Source organism: Artemia sp. Qi Xiang Cuo, chromosome 3, assembly GCF_049724085.1.
Source record: "Artemia sp. Qi Xiang Cuo chromosome 3, ASM4972408v1, whole genome shotgun sequence".
NCBI classification, from domain to species: domain Eukaryota; kingdom Metazoa; phylum Arthropoda; class Branchiopoda; order Anostraca; family Artemiidae; genus Artemia; species Artemia sp. Qi Xiang Cuo.
In genome coordinates this window covers 85010550-85024942 of record NC_142796.1, presented here as the reverse complement: position 1 = coordinate 85024942, position 14393 = coordinate 85010550, and the positions used below count along the sequence as shown (strand labels likewise).

Here is a 14393-nt window from a genome sequence, read left to right as displayed (position 1 = left end):
AAAATTAAAAGAAATATTTTACCTTACCAAAAAGAAAAAAGTTTTGACGCTCCATGGCGCAATATCAAATGCAACGCTATAGATTTGACTAGGCTAAAGGCAATGCGGCTCCAATGTTTTACTATTTTTTTCCCCAGAGACACTTCATACGGGAGGGGTCGTCACAAAAACTTTGAAAGGTGCTCAGTTGATTGTAAATTGAGAGTTCTAGTGCCCTTTTTAAGAGTCAAAAGTGATCAAAGGGCAACTAGCCCCCCTCCCCTCCCTACGTTCTTCTTTTCCCAAATGCATTCGATACAAATTTTGAGATAGCCATTTTCTTACAAATAGTTCAAATATCATATAACAAAAACACCAGTGACGACACAGCCCCCAGGATCCGGGGGCAGGCGTTGTAAGTTATGCCCTGGGGCAAATATGATTCTTATGGAAGGAATGCTCGTATAAACTTCAGAGAGGGCTTATTTGATTGGAAATTGAAAGTTCGAGTTCAATTTTTAAGAGTCAAAAGAGGTCACTGGGCAACTTGCCCCCCCGCCTTCCATGCTATTTTTTGCCAACCCATCCGATTAAAGTGTTGAGATAGCTATTTTGTTAAATGGGTTTGTTAAGAGAGTGGAGGGCAACTAGTCCAGAACTCAAAGTCCTGGTTGAACTCCTTTGAAGTAATGATGCTAGGGCTATTCTGAATTTTTTTTTTTATGATTGAATTTCAATTTGAGCTTCTTTTATTTTGTTTTTTCTTCATTTGTTTTGCTGAGAACGGCCCTTGGATATAGGGTCGAAATATGCATTTAAAGTTGCGTTCAACTGTCTTATATAACATATTTCTCTATTGTTCTACTGATTGTTCATCATCCAAAAAGAACTTATGAGAAAGCTATTTTTTAAAAATAGTTCAATGATCATATAACGAAAATTCTGGGGTCGACACAACCCCCTGGGCCCGTGGGCAGGCGTCGTAAAATATGCCCTGGGGGAATATATGGCCCTTATGGAAGGGATACTCGTAAAAACTCCTGAGGGGCTCATTTGATTGGAAATTGAAATTTCAAAATCAGTTTTTGACATTCAAAAAAGATTGGAGGGCAACTAGCCCCCCCCCCCACGCCCCTTTTTCCCAAAATGTATGTGATGAAAATTTTAAGTTAGTCATTTTGTTAATAATAGTTCAAAAGTCAGATAACAAAACTCAGGTGTTGACAAAACCCCCTAGGGCAAGGGGGGCATTATAAGCTATGCCCTGGGGTTATATATGGATCTTATAAAAGGGATGATTATACAAACTTCAGAGAGGTCTCTTTTGGCTAGAAATTGACAGTTCGAGTTCACTTTTTAAGAGTCAAAAAGAGATCCGAGGGCAACTAGCCCCTCCCCCCTTCCACACTTTTTTTCCAAACCTATCCAATGAAAATTTTGAGATAGCTTTTTTACTAATATTATCATTTATTTATTTTTTCTAGGAGATATTGTATTTATATACCTGTCGCTTTGAAAAAAAATTAATTTTTTACAGTTATGAAGTATAAAGGTGTCAATATATATTGGGTTTTTTATTCAAAATTAAATTAAAAATATTGAATTAAAATTTTTTATTTGATTTTCTTAATTTTAGTTTTAATGCTTTACTTTGAACAAACTACTTTGATAATGTGTTAATTTTTACAAACACTGAATCTAAAGGCATTAAATATTTTGGTTTTTGATAACCAAGTTCAAAAGTGCCGATATTTAAAAAAAAATATCTGTCCAACGCTTCAGCGTTGCTCAACCAAACTGAAGGCTGGGAGTTTTAAGCGGGGCTCCCATAGCGTCAATAAAGTTAATAAAGTTTGTCCTCACACAAGGATTACATCTGTTTGACTTAACAGCAGTTTTTCATAGAAAGCAACAGAAATACTCAGACATGGAGCTGAAAAAAATATCTGTTTAAGCATTTTTTCCTATTAATAGTAAATGAAAATATTTTTTGTTTCTTTTAGCAAGCTAAACATTTAATCAAGTTAAACGATTATATTTGTAGAAACTAATTTGTATGTTGTTTATTTGAAATTTTCCATACGTCTTCTGCTATTGGTTGAACTTTGCGGACTTTCTTGAAAAAGTTAAATAATTTTTAACTTCTTTCCGACTGCAATAAAGTCAACAAAGTTATGCGAGAAAAAGGGTTTATTAACATTGTGGCTTTATTAACTTTATTGACGCCGTGGTAGCCCCGTATAAATCTTATTTTTTGTAAGTAGGCTATTATTTGTGTATTTTTTGTAATTACTTACTTTTTTCATTTTTATATACTCTTACTTTAAATGACATATTTTTTTCATTGTCTTAAAAAAAAATATTTGCCTCTAAGTTTCATTAAATAAATAAAAAAGTTTTTTTTTCAACTGAAAGTAAGGAGCAATATTGAATCTTGAAACGAACAAAACTTATTACGTATATGAGGGATTTGCCCCCTCCTAAACACCTCGCTCTCCATGCTACAATTTTTTGCACTTTAAAAAAAAGCTACTTATTGTTCTAATTAAATGATCCTTGTGTTTCAGGATTCGTTTTAAAGAATGGGGTCACAATTTAAACTTTGGCGTGAAGAACAAGGTGTTGAGGAGGAAGCGATACCCCTCGTACAAGCAATAATTTCTGTTTGTTGAAATATATAAGGGATCTGTTCGAATATATAAGGGATTTACGTCCTAGGGGGAGAATTGTCCTGTTATGACAGACGTACATTTTACATGGCCGTTATAAAATCAAAACGTGGTATCTATGCAGGCAGGATTATTTTTGAGTATCTTTACTCTTTCTGTAAACTATTCTAAGGCCTAGAAAATTGCAAAAAGACAAGTCTACATCTGTTATTATCTACCAAAGCAATGAGTCTTTCTGTAATTTTGGTTTGAGTTTTATTTTCTTTTAAGATGAAATGCATAATAATTAAATATATTAATGACTGAATAAATTGATCCCTTTGCCAGGAATCTATGTCATTTAAAACTTACTGTATTTTGTTTCATTTTGCTTGCAATTTAATTGCTCTTTTTATTTGATAGTTTTTTCCCAAAGAGTATTTTAAAATATACTTATTCCTACGAAGAAATATCCTGAAAAATATTCCCTGTCACCCAACCGCCACTGCTATTTTGGTCTCTTCTCCCCCCCGGGAAAATTTTCTGCCGGCCCCAGTATTGGGGAGGGGGTCTAGTTTTAAACAGAGCCCACCACCTTCGAATCCCGATCCGGACACTTTTTTTAAAGTTGTAGGCATTTGGCTATTCTCTGAGAGCCCTCGGAAAATAGCATAGGATTTTACACGGATCCATCTGACGTCACGCAGCCATAGGAAAAATAGCATTGGATTTCAAACGGAACCCTCTGACGTCATAGTGTTGTTTGTTTGTTAGGTTTATTATTTGTTGGTTGTTGGTTAAGTTTTGTTGGATGCTTGTCGTTTATTGGTTATGTTTAACGTTTATTATGTTTGTTGGATGTGGTTGTTGGTTATGTTTGATGGTTATGTTTATTGTTGGTTATGTTGTTTGTTGGTTATGTTTGATGGTTGTTGGATATTAGATGGTTATGTTGTTTGATGTTTGTTGGTTGTTTGATGGTTATGTTGTTTGTTGGTTATGTTTGTTGTTGGTTATGTTGTTTTTTGATTATGTTTGATGTTTGTTGGTTGTTTGTTATGTCTGTTGGTTATGTGGTTTTATATTTGATGGCTATGTTGTTTTATGTTTGTAGGTTGTTTGATTGTTATGTTGTTTGTTGGTTCTGTTTGTTGTTTTTTGGTTATATTTCTTGGTTATGTAGTTTGATGTTTGTTGTTTGATTGTTGTTTGTTATGTTTGTTGATGGTTATGTTTGATGTTGTTTATGTTTTGTTAGTTATGTTTGTTGATGGTTAATGTTTGTTGATTATGTTGTTTGTTGGTTATGTTTTTTCGTTATTTGGTTTGATGTTTGATGGTTATGTTGTTTGATGGTTATTGGTTATGTTGTTTGTTGGTTATGTTTGCTGGCTATGTTTGTTGATGGTCATGTTTGATGTTTCTTGAATATGATTTTTGGTTAATGGTTATGTCTGTTGAATGATGGTTATGATTGTTAGATGTTTGTTGATGGTTGTTCGTTATGTGTGTTGTTTGTTGGTTATGTTTGTTGATTGTCGGTTATTTTTGTTGGTTATGTTTGATGGTTATGTGGTTTGATGGTTATGATTGCCGGATGTTGTTAGCTGTTTGTGTTTGTGGGTTATATTTGATGTTTGTTGGTTGTTGGTTATGTTTGTTGATAGTTATGTTGTTTGATGGTTATGTTGATTGTTGGATGTTGCTTTGGATATGTTTGAAAATAAATACTACTACTAGTCAATGCCACCCCTTGTTTCTAGGCGAAATTCCCAGGTGATTTTCCTCTTATGCATGTTCAAACATGCCTCCTAGGTGGTAGAATCCCCCGATTTTTTTTCTGTTGAAAACCATAGACGGTCATTATGGAACATGTCCAATATTTCCCCTTAACAACCGCCATTTTTTAATACATTAGATATGTGGAGCTACCACCCCCTCAAGCCATTACACCTGTAAAATGCAGTCAGCTGGCAAGATTCCGATTAGAGCCCTCTAGTCGTCACACCTACGCAATGCAGTCCCCGGTTCTATTAAAGGGAATACACTCGACCAGACTCACATGACTCACCCCTCTAAACTCCAATGATGACATAGCACACCCCGTTTCTAACGGTTAGGTCTAATATGCTTAGCGCAATTTTATGTTACCCTGCCTCAGGAAACCATGGGGAAGCTCCGCTTATAACGTAACGAGAGCACATACCTTACGTAATGATTGTGAATCACTGTCACGTAATACTTTTTTTCGCCTGAAAACTTCAAAGTGTTTTTTTTTCATTTACTTAATAGTGGCACACACTTTATATAAGGTTAGCGCATCTTACGCATAGGACGGTGCATCCTTCACTGTTGCTTAATACCTTTTTTGGGCATTTCATTTTTCTTCCGAAACAAACAATGCTTTTTTTCTTTCATTAGATGTTTCTTTGATCCCGCTAGGATTCGAAAGGTCAATTTTCCTCCAATGGATTTGTGCCCTAAGCATGTCGTTCATGAAACCATTTCCAGTATTTTATCCTACTCTTAGTATTCTAAAATTAACCTAATGCGTAACACCTAAGATTCCCTATTTTTGGCCAACACTTGAAGGACGTGTTACTCTCCCGATTTGACACGCTCCAGAAGACAATTGCTGTCAAGGTATTAATAGATACACAGACCAAGGAGTGGTTTAGACAAGAAATCTCCTTAATTGTCCAAAACAATACATCTTAAAAACAAAGACTTTGTAAATGAAAGATTTTATTATTTCAAACAAATTGACAATCAATATTAAAAACATAGAAAAAACAGTTAAAAACACGACAAAAAGTAAAAGTTGAAAAAAGCCATATCATAATATACTACTACTACTACTACTAACAACTCACCGCAGCACCAAGCCGACTGAGGCCAACACAGCTACGCACGCTCCTCCTCCACCCCAATCTATTCAAAGCCTCCCATTTTACACCCGCCCACGAAGTTCCCATTTCCTTTAAATCTTTCTTTATGACGTCCTCTCACCCCAGACGGGGACGACCTGCTTTCCGTTTAGCCCAAGACGGCTGGTCGAAAAGAACAATCTTCGGCAATCTGTCATCCTTCATCCAAACAACGTGTCCTAGCCACCTCAACCTTTCTTTCCTTATAGCCATAGAGAGCGGTGTTGAACTACAATGTTCGTACAGCCTATCGTTTGAAACACGGTCAGTCAGCAGGGTACCCAGATCAATCCTCAAGCTATTTCTCAGGCAAACATCTAGAAAATCTTCATCCGCTTTTCGGAGCGTCCATGCTTCAGATCCGTATTTGACCACTGTCATCACTGTAGCTTCTAATATTCTAATCTTGGTTTGCAGACTTATCTTCCTATTCTTCTACACTTTTTTTTAACTGTGAAAAAACACCCTGAGCCTTGGCTATTCTATATTTAACATCTTCACTGCTCCCACCATCTTTACTAATAATACTACCAAGGTAAGTGAAGCTGCCCACCTGGTCAATCTTTTCGTTACCCAACGTAACCTTTTCATCTTAACTTATTCCTAGCCTTAATGACTTAGTCTTCCTAACGTTAATTTTAAAACCAATTCTAGCACCCTGAGCTCGCAAAATCTCTAAAACTTCATTCATTTTGCTCACACTTTCATCTAGGATGCTTAAATCATCTGCATAATCCAAGTCCAGGAGACTTTTCCCTCCACATTTGATTCCGTGGTCTCCCATTGAATTTTCTCTGCTCCATAAAACAAAGTCTATCAAAATAATCCATACAAAAGGGGATAGAACACAACCCTGCTTAACTCCTGATTTAATACAAAACCCGCCGCTAACTTCATTTCCTACCTTAACCGCAGCAGCGCTATTCTCATACATAGCACCAATCACTTTAATATATTTGTCTGGTGTACCATACAAGGATAAAACCTTTACTAAGGCTCTTCTATCAACAGAATCGGAAGGTTGCTCATAATCTATAAAACTGAGGACCAAAGGTGTTTGAAAACTCAGGCACTTCTCAATTATTAGCCTAAGATTGAGAATTTGGTCGACACATCCTCTACCTTTTCTAAAACTGTACTGTTCTTCTCTTAAAACTTTGTCTACAGCATCTCTCAGTCTAAAAAGTATCATATTACTAAGTAATTTACTACCTACAGAGACAGACTAATGCCTCAATAATTACCACACTCTCTTTTATCACCTATCTTATATAGTTGCTTAATTAAGGTTTTCGTAAAATCGTTTGGTACTTCCCCTTTTACGAAAATCATATTCACAGTCTCCAGTAATTCATTTGTCCTCAGAGCAAACATATATAAAAAACTCATTTATCACCCTTTTAGCACCTAGAGCCTTATTATTTTTTAGTCCTTTTCGTAATGTTGCTAATTCTGCCTCACAAAACAAATCTTACTTCACATCCAAGGTATCACAAACTTTTTAATTTTCCTCTATATCTTTCCCTGCAACTCTATCTCGGTTAAGCAGATTCTCAAAATGTTCGGCCCATCTCTCTTTAGTTTTTTCCTTATCGCAAATTACGACCCCATTCCTATCTTTAACTGGGCCAAGTCCGGATTGACTACTCCCTCTCAATTTGTTAACGAGCCAGTTAAATATTTTACTATTATTCCGTCTAGCTGCATCTTCCAGATTCTCGCCAATTTTATCCATGGCCTTTACTTCACACCTCCTTAGTTCACATTTTAATGCTTTCTCCACTTTCATTATATTTCTTTTGTTTTCATACGATCTATCACTTAGATAATTCTTGTACAAGTCCTTTCTCCTTTCTATTAAACATAAAGCTTTTTCACTAATATTCTTAGCTGCAGTTCAAGCTGTTTTCCCTAATGCACCTTCAGCAACTTCACAAATTATTTTTCTAAAATTATTCCAACCATCTTCCACATTATCAAATTTTAAACTCTCAAGTTTAGTATTCAACTGTTTCTGGAAAGTGTCTCTCAAATTCTCATCCTGGAGTCTACCAACATCATAACTTCCCGGGAGGTAGTTATCCTTCCGATATTTCAGTTTTAAATTAGCCCTTGACACTACTAGATAGTGATCTTTACTTTTAACATCAATAACAGCACTCCTATATACCCTAGTATCTTGTATTGATCCTGCTAGTCTTCGGTTTACTATAATATAATCAATGAAGCTTACTGTCTTACCATCATTTGAATATCACGTTAACTTATGAGCCATTTTATGACCAAGCACCGTATTGGTTATAACTAGATTGTTATACCTACAAAATTGCAAAAGTCTTTATCCATTACTGTTTTCGTTTCCTACACCAAATTTACCTAGGCTGGGATACCATCTATCCCTATTTCTACCAACCTGGACGTTAAAAACTCCCAGGAATAACATCATATTTCTACCTGGGACCCTGTCTATTTGCTCCTGTAACTGTAAGTAAAATTCATGTGAGTCACTAGTATCTCCGTCAGTCAGTTCTAAAGGGGCGTATACTACTATAAGTGATACCCCAAACTTTCTAGTCATAAAATGAGCAATTAGTATTATATTATTAATACCTTCCCAGCCTTAACAAGACTTAGCAGCTTCCTTATTCATCATGAGCGCTACTCCCTGTCTATGTACCAAATCCTTCATGCCTGAGTAAACAAATTCTATATCACCGAATTTCATGCTTCCTACCCCTGGGATATGAGTTTCTGAAATTCCTAATAAATCCAGTTCGAATCGTCTGAATTCGTCAGTCAAAATGTCCATACGATAGTCATTTTTTAATGTCGTAACATTCCAAGTTCCAATTTTCATGTTCTTTAAATCATTGAAATTATTTTCGCCTCAGGAAAAGTAATGATCCCGTATACCAGTGCAGGACGGGGATCACATATCTTCTAAAGTCTACACCGAAGTCTACACCGGCTTAGAACCGGACAGCAAGAAGTCCCTGGGACCTCCATGAATGAAGGCTTTGTGCAATCCTGGGCCCATCTTGGTCACAACATGGTTTTCAGCGCTTGGCGATGTTCTTCTATCAACAGGAGTCGAAATCCTGCACAGACAGTCTCAAGCCTATTACCTCCGACTCATTATATATTCATGCCTACAAATATCATGCTACTACGGGGAGGCAACCCATAATAGATAAATCAGCTAGGAAGAGGTTTTTCAGCCCAAAGACACCCATCAAAACATACCAAGCCCAGAAAAATTGTCCATTAGTCAGATTCCCGTGCGAATGCTGTGTCGTTTACTAGGCTATAATTTCCTCGAGGGGCGCCACTCTTCAAGTGGGAATACAGTTGACCGCAAGGTCCCCAGTCTTGCAGGTACACCGAAAAGGTCGAGGCAGCCCTTTGCAGAGGCGGTTGTCCATAGATTTGGATCTTACGCCCTGTCGTAGTTGTCCTCCTATAGAGGAACCTCCCGCGATGGTGTTCTGCATCACCATGCAATTTCACCAATTACTGGGAGAAGGTTTGCAACTCATGGGACTTGTAGAAAAACCAGTGGGCCTTTTTGAGTGTACATTTGAGGGGCCTTCTTCCTCCTCCGCCTGTATTTATGACCCCGGGCGAGGGTGCCCCTGTTTCAATTATGGACCCCTAGGGACAAGGTCCCTCCTTGGTCCGTGCCTCCTATGGAGGTACCCTACATATCTGAAGAGCATTCCCCTATCGCCCTACACGCTAAATGGCCTGGGGGAGGCCAGGAACATGAAAATGAAATCAATTAAAAATATTATGTTTCCTTTAAACATGGAAAATGGTATAGTCTTCTGTATGACTTTTTAAATATCAAATTATTATAGGGAAGTATGAACAAAGTTATACAGAATACTTTTTGGTTTTCTTATTTAATATAACTCAACATTAGCTTGTAAAACTAATGTTTATCCAAATTTATTGATTTACTTCAACATTAGCCTGTAAAACTAATGTAAAAACTAATGTAAAACTAATGTGTAGCCTGTTTTATTGATTTACCTCAACATTAGCTTGTAAAACTAATGTAGAACTAATATAAAGCTAACATCTAGCCTAATTTATTTATTTACTTCAACATTACTTTGTAAAACTAATGTCTAGCCTAATTTATTGATTTACTTCAACATTGAGGGGCCTTCTTCCTCCTCCGCCTGTATTTATGACCCCGGGCGAGGGTGTCCTGGAAGGATATGTTTTAGTTTACTTAGAATACCGAGGTTTCTTCATACCTTCATTTTAATCAAATCAATATGGTGTTTAAAAGATAAATTTTCATCTAAGAGGATACCTAGGAAACGGACATGGCCATCCTTTGGTCTACTAATAAAGCCGTTGGATAGGTGAATTTCAGATAATTGAGCACAAGCCTGAGATATACGAGAAAAAAATTAAAAAACTAGTTTTAGAAACATTTAAGGCAAGGGAGTTACCATCAAACCAAATTGAAACTCTCTCGAAGAGGTCCGCTAACTTTGTACGAACCTCATCCTATGTCCTCCCAGAAATAATAAGAGTGGTATCATCGGCAAAAGTAACAAGAGAATCCGAGGTTTGCAAACTATAGTTTTGGGTACGGGAAATGTTGGACGACATAGACGACAGAAATAAAGAGGATTTTTATTTCTAACTGCAAAAATTAGGTCTTTTATATGAATTAAACACATTAACTGCGCTAAAACTGACCCTTGAGGGACCCACTGGCCAACACTTGATGGTGATTGAAAAAGTGGATCAACAAAAATTATTCTACCAGACATGAAAGACTTGAACCTAAAAAAAGCGCTACCTCTTATGCCAAAATCAGAAAGTTTAAATAGAAGAACACTGTGGGTTAAGAAATCAATGGCTTTACGAACATCCAGAAACAAAGCAGCAGGAATCAAAAGGGAGTCTAGGGCAGAGTGAAGATAATTCAGTAAAACTGCACAAGCATGCTCAGTCGAATGCTTTGCTCGAAAACCAAATTGAAAATCTTGAAAAAAATCTGTAGAAGTAAGAAAATTATTAAGACGAAAAAGCATCACCTTCTCAAATATTTTGCTAAACCTCGCTAAAAATTTGGCCGATAGTTGGCTGGATCATTTCGTGCCCCCCCCCCCTTATACAATATGATGACTCAAGCGCCCTTGAGACTACTCGGAGAAATACAATGCTGAAAGGAGAGGTTAATAAGTTTTGTTAAGGGAGAAATAATGGAAGTAAGTATGAACTTAATTACTTTAGTAGGAATATTATCAGGGCCAGACGACGAAGAATTTATCAATCCCATAACAATTTTAGTAATTTCTTTCTCTGTCGCTGGTTCCAAAGACATTGACCTCATACAAGGTGTTAAGTTTCCTTGTCTTATCTTACTATCTTCCAGTCTTACCACAACTTAGAATAAGTTCAGACTATGATAATGACCTACTTCAGATCGGCTATCTGTCATCGAATATATTGACAAACAATGCAAGAATTGTTTATCTGAATGTAACAGAAGAAAGCAACAAAGGTCATCTTGACATTCCCTACTTGAATAAGAGAGAGGCCAAAAGGAATGTTTTTCTAGGCGAAGCCACTATTTTTACAAGTTCAGGGACTGTTCTTCAAGAGCATTTGCATTTACCAATAAAGAAAGAAAATATTATTAACGAACTCATGACCATAAAAAAAAGAACCGTCTAAGGTGTATTGTACAGTCAAAAGTATGTAGAAACCTTTAAAAAGAGTATTTTCTCGGAGGGGGAAGGAAGGGGGTACTTGAAAAAAAAGCTTTTCTTATCTGTAGACTTTCATTATATCGTGTTCTAGCATTTGTTTGGGCAAAATTTACAGGAAGTATGATTCTCCTTTATTAATAGCTTCTCTATCGAACTGTGGCTCACGGCAATTTATACTAAACAAAAAAGGAAAAAAAAAACAACTGGATACACATAATGAAATAAGGCATACTGTTGTGGCTAAGGTAAAAGACCATTTTTTCCCAAAACTATGCTTTAAAAATTCACTTTTGCAGCTGGCAGGTGATGCTTGGTTGGTATGGCTAAATTCTCTCTAATTGTGAATCGAAGCACGTAGGCGCTTGATTGCTATGGCTAAATTCCCTCTAAATGTGAATCAAAGCATGAAGGAGCTTGATTGCAAAGGCTATATTCCCTCTAAATGTGAATCAAAGCACGAAGTCGCATGTTTGCCAAGGCTATATTCCCTCTAATTGTGAATCGAAGCAAGAAGTCGCTTGGTTGCCAAGGCTATATTCCCTCTAAATATGAATCAAAGCACGTAGGCGCTTGGTTGGCAAGGCTATATTCCTTCTAAATTTGAATCAAAGCACGAAGTAGATTTGTTGGAAAGGCTATATTCCCTCTAATTATTAATCGAAGCACGAAGTCGCTTGGTTGGCAAGGCTATATTCCCTCTAATTGTGAATCGAAGCTTGGTTGGCAAGGCTATATTCACTCTAATTTTGAATCGAAGCACGAAGTCTCATTTTCAATCTTGTTTTAATTCTGATTTTTGGTACTTTTCACATCATTAGGACAGAGAGCTGTACATATCAATCACTTGGCAACCTAATAAATTTCCCAACGTTTCGAAACCAGAACAGAAATCATGACTACTTGCATCTACGACTGCGACTACTTGTGACTACGACTACTTGCCACTGCTACTAAGGCAACTTGTGACTGCGACTGGGAACACTTGCGATTACAGCTACTTGTGACAACTGGCGACCATGACTAGCTACGACTACGACTATTATGGCTATGACTACTTGTGACTGCAGCTGCTTGCGACTGCGACTACTACTAGTACTATTTCTACTACTTCAACTAAAACTATTGAATCAAATTAAAAGAGTGTAAGTGTATCTTGCTGGTGAAAATCTAGGTATTCGAAGGGCTTAGCTGCAATATCTCAGCAATGGCTAAGGTTATTAAGCTGAAAATTTCAGGGAATATTGAGGAGGATGTTGAACTAAATCAAAAGACTCTATAAGCATATATGTGCTCGAAAGGGCGTATCTGAAATATCTAAAGACCTGTTAAGGATTTGAAGTTTGAACTTTAAGAAAATGCTGAGGGGGATGTTGCACTAAATGAAAAGACACTGGGTTAATCCAATTTGTCGAAAAGACATATCTGGGCGTTTCCATATTGATCTCAGGTACAACTACGAGCATTAAGTTGAATCTTTCAGGGAATGCTAAGGAGATACCAAACTAAATCAAAAGGCACTATATGCATCCAGGTTGTCCAAACATCACATCTTCAATATTTCAAGAAGAATTAAATAAGGATATTCCGTTGAAACATTCACAGAATACTGAGGGGATTTTTAACTTAAAGACACTATGCACATTCTGGTTGTCAAATGGGCGTCGCTACAGTATTTCAGGAACGACTAGAATTATTAAGTTCAAACTTTCAGGAAATGTCAATTTTAATGTTTATCTGAACCAAAAGCCACTATATATATTCTGGTTGTCAAAATAGCACGTCTGCAATAGTTCAGGAACTTTTAAGGGTATGATGTTGAAACTTCTAGAGTATGTTGAGGGGGGTGTGTGTTGAAATTAATCAAAAGACACTACGTGCATCCCGTTTGTATGACGTGTTCAAAATCTCAGTAATAGCTAATGTAATTAAGTTAAAACTTTTTAAGAATGTTGTGGGGCTATACTGAACTTAATAAAGATACACTTTGTACATGTAATTGTAAGTAAGAAGCGACCCGGCTAAATGGTGACCGCGTATTATAGAAAATAAGGGGTTTCGAGCATGCAACCCTGGGGAGTAGGGGAGGGGGAGTGATATTACAGATGGATTTAAAACGTTTTAAGAGCTTTTAAGGAAACATCCCTTTTTCATTGAACTAAATTTATGAATATGTCACAATATCTGAGGCTACACTCTCCACCTCGCATTCATTTTCAGAGGGTGCCATGATAATAGATGCAATTTTTAGGCATTATTGTGCCTTATAAAAGGATAAAATATAAACAATACCATGAGTAATTTAAGGAAAGATGAGGGGAGAGGACTTCAGGGGCGGAGGAGCGTCTGTGGGGAGGAGGGGGCCTGTTTTTCCTCCACCTGCGCAGCACTGCCTTTTTCTATCTAGTCATTTATGTTTATGTTTTTTTCTTTGCGCAAAGTGGTAAATTTCAAGTGTTTAATTTTTAAATGTTTTCTTATTTTTGTTAGCCCACAACAGCCCTCCACTATGATACCGGCCCCCTCGCTGGCCACCTCCGAGGAAGTGTCCAGTCCACCGAGCCATTTTTCTCAGTCCTTAAGCAACCAAAGGCATATTATTTTTAGCAAAAATATCAAAAAACACAAAGGGGGAAATTCTGTTTCGAGAAATTCCTGTTACCACCCATCCCCCGCACTGCGGGGGAGTTTTGTCAGTGTTTACTCATTCTGGGGACGGAATCCAGACTTCGGTTAGGCGAAGATCAAATCACTTTCTAGTCTCATTGCTTCTTCTGTGAGAGATAGAGAAACCGATGGTTTCTGACCAGGAGTTTTAGCAATCTTTAAAGTTGCAACAGGCATGTCCGATTTTGACTTCTCCCATCTGCTTGAAATATACTTTGGGACTTTCAAAAGCCATACACTGTTTCTAGAGTTCGACGTATCGAGTTCAAGCTCACTGCTGTTAGCAGCTTTCTTAGAGTCTGACATATTCCTAAAAAAAAATAAGATACAATACTTAATTACACATGTAAAAAGATACATAATTAAAAAGATACATAAACGCACAGTTAGTCCTTCTGGAGTAGGGAGGGATAACTTTGGTTATGATGCTGCTTCAAAAA

At 37.0% G+C, this 14393-nt stretch overlaps 1 pseudogene; it reads right to left on the bottom strand.

Moving 5' to 3' along the window:
- The window catches only part of LOC148954674 (general transcription factor IIF subunit 2 pseudogene), a 38633-nt pseudogene extending 24781 nt beyond the window's left edge, over positions 1 to 13852 (bottom strand).
- Positions 13853 to 14393: the final 541 nt, after the last annotated feature.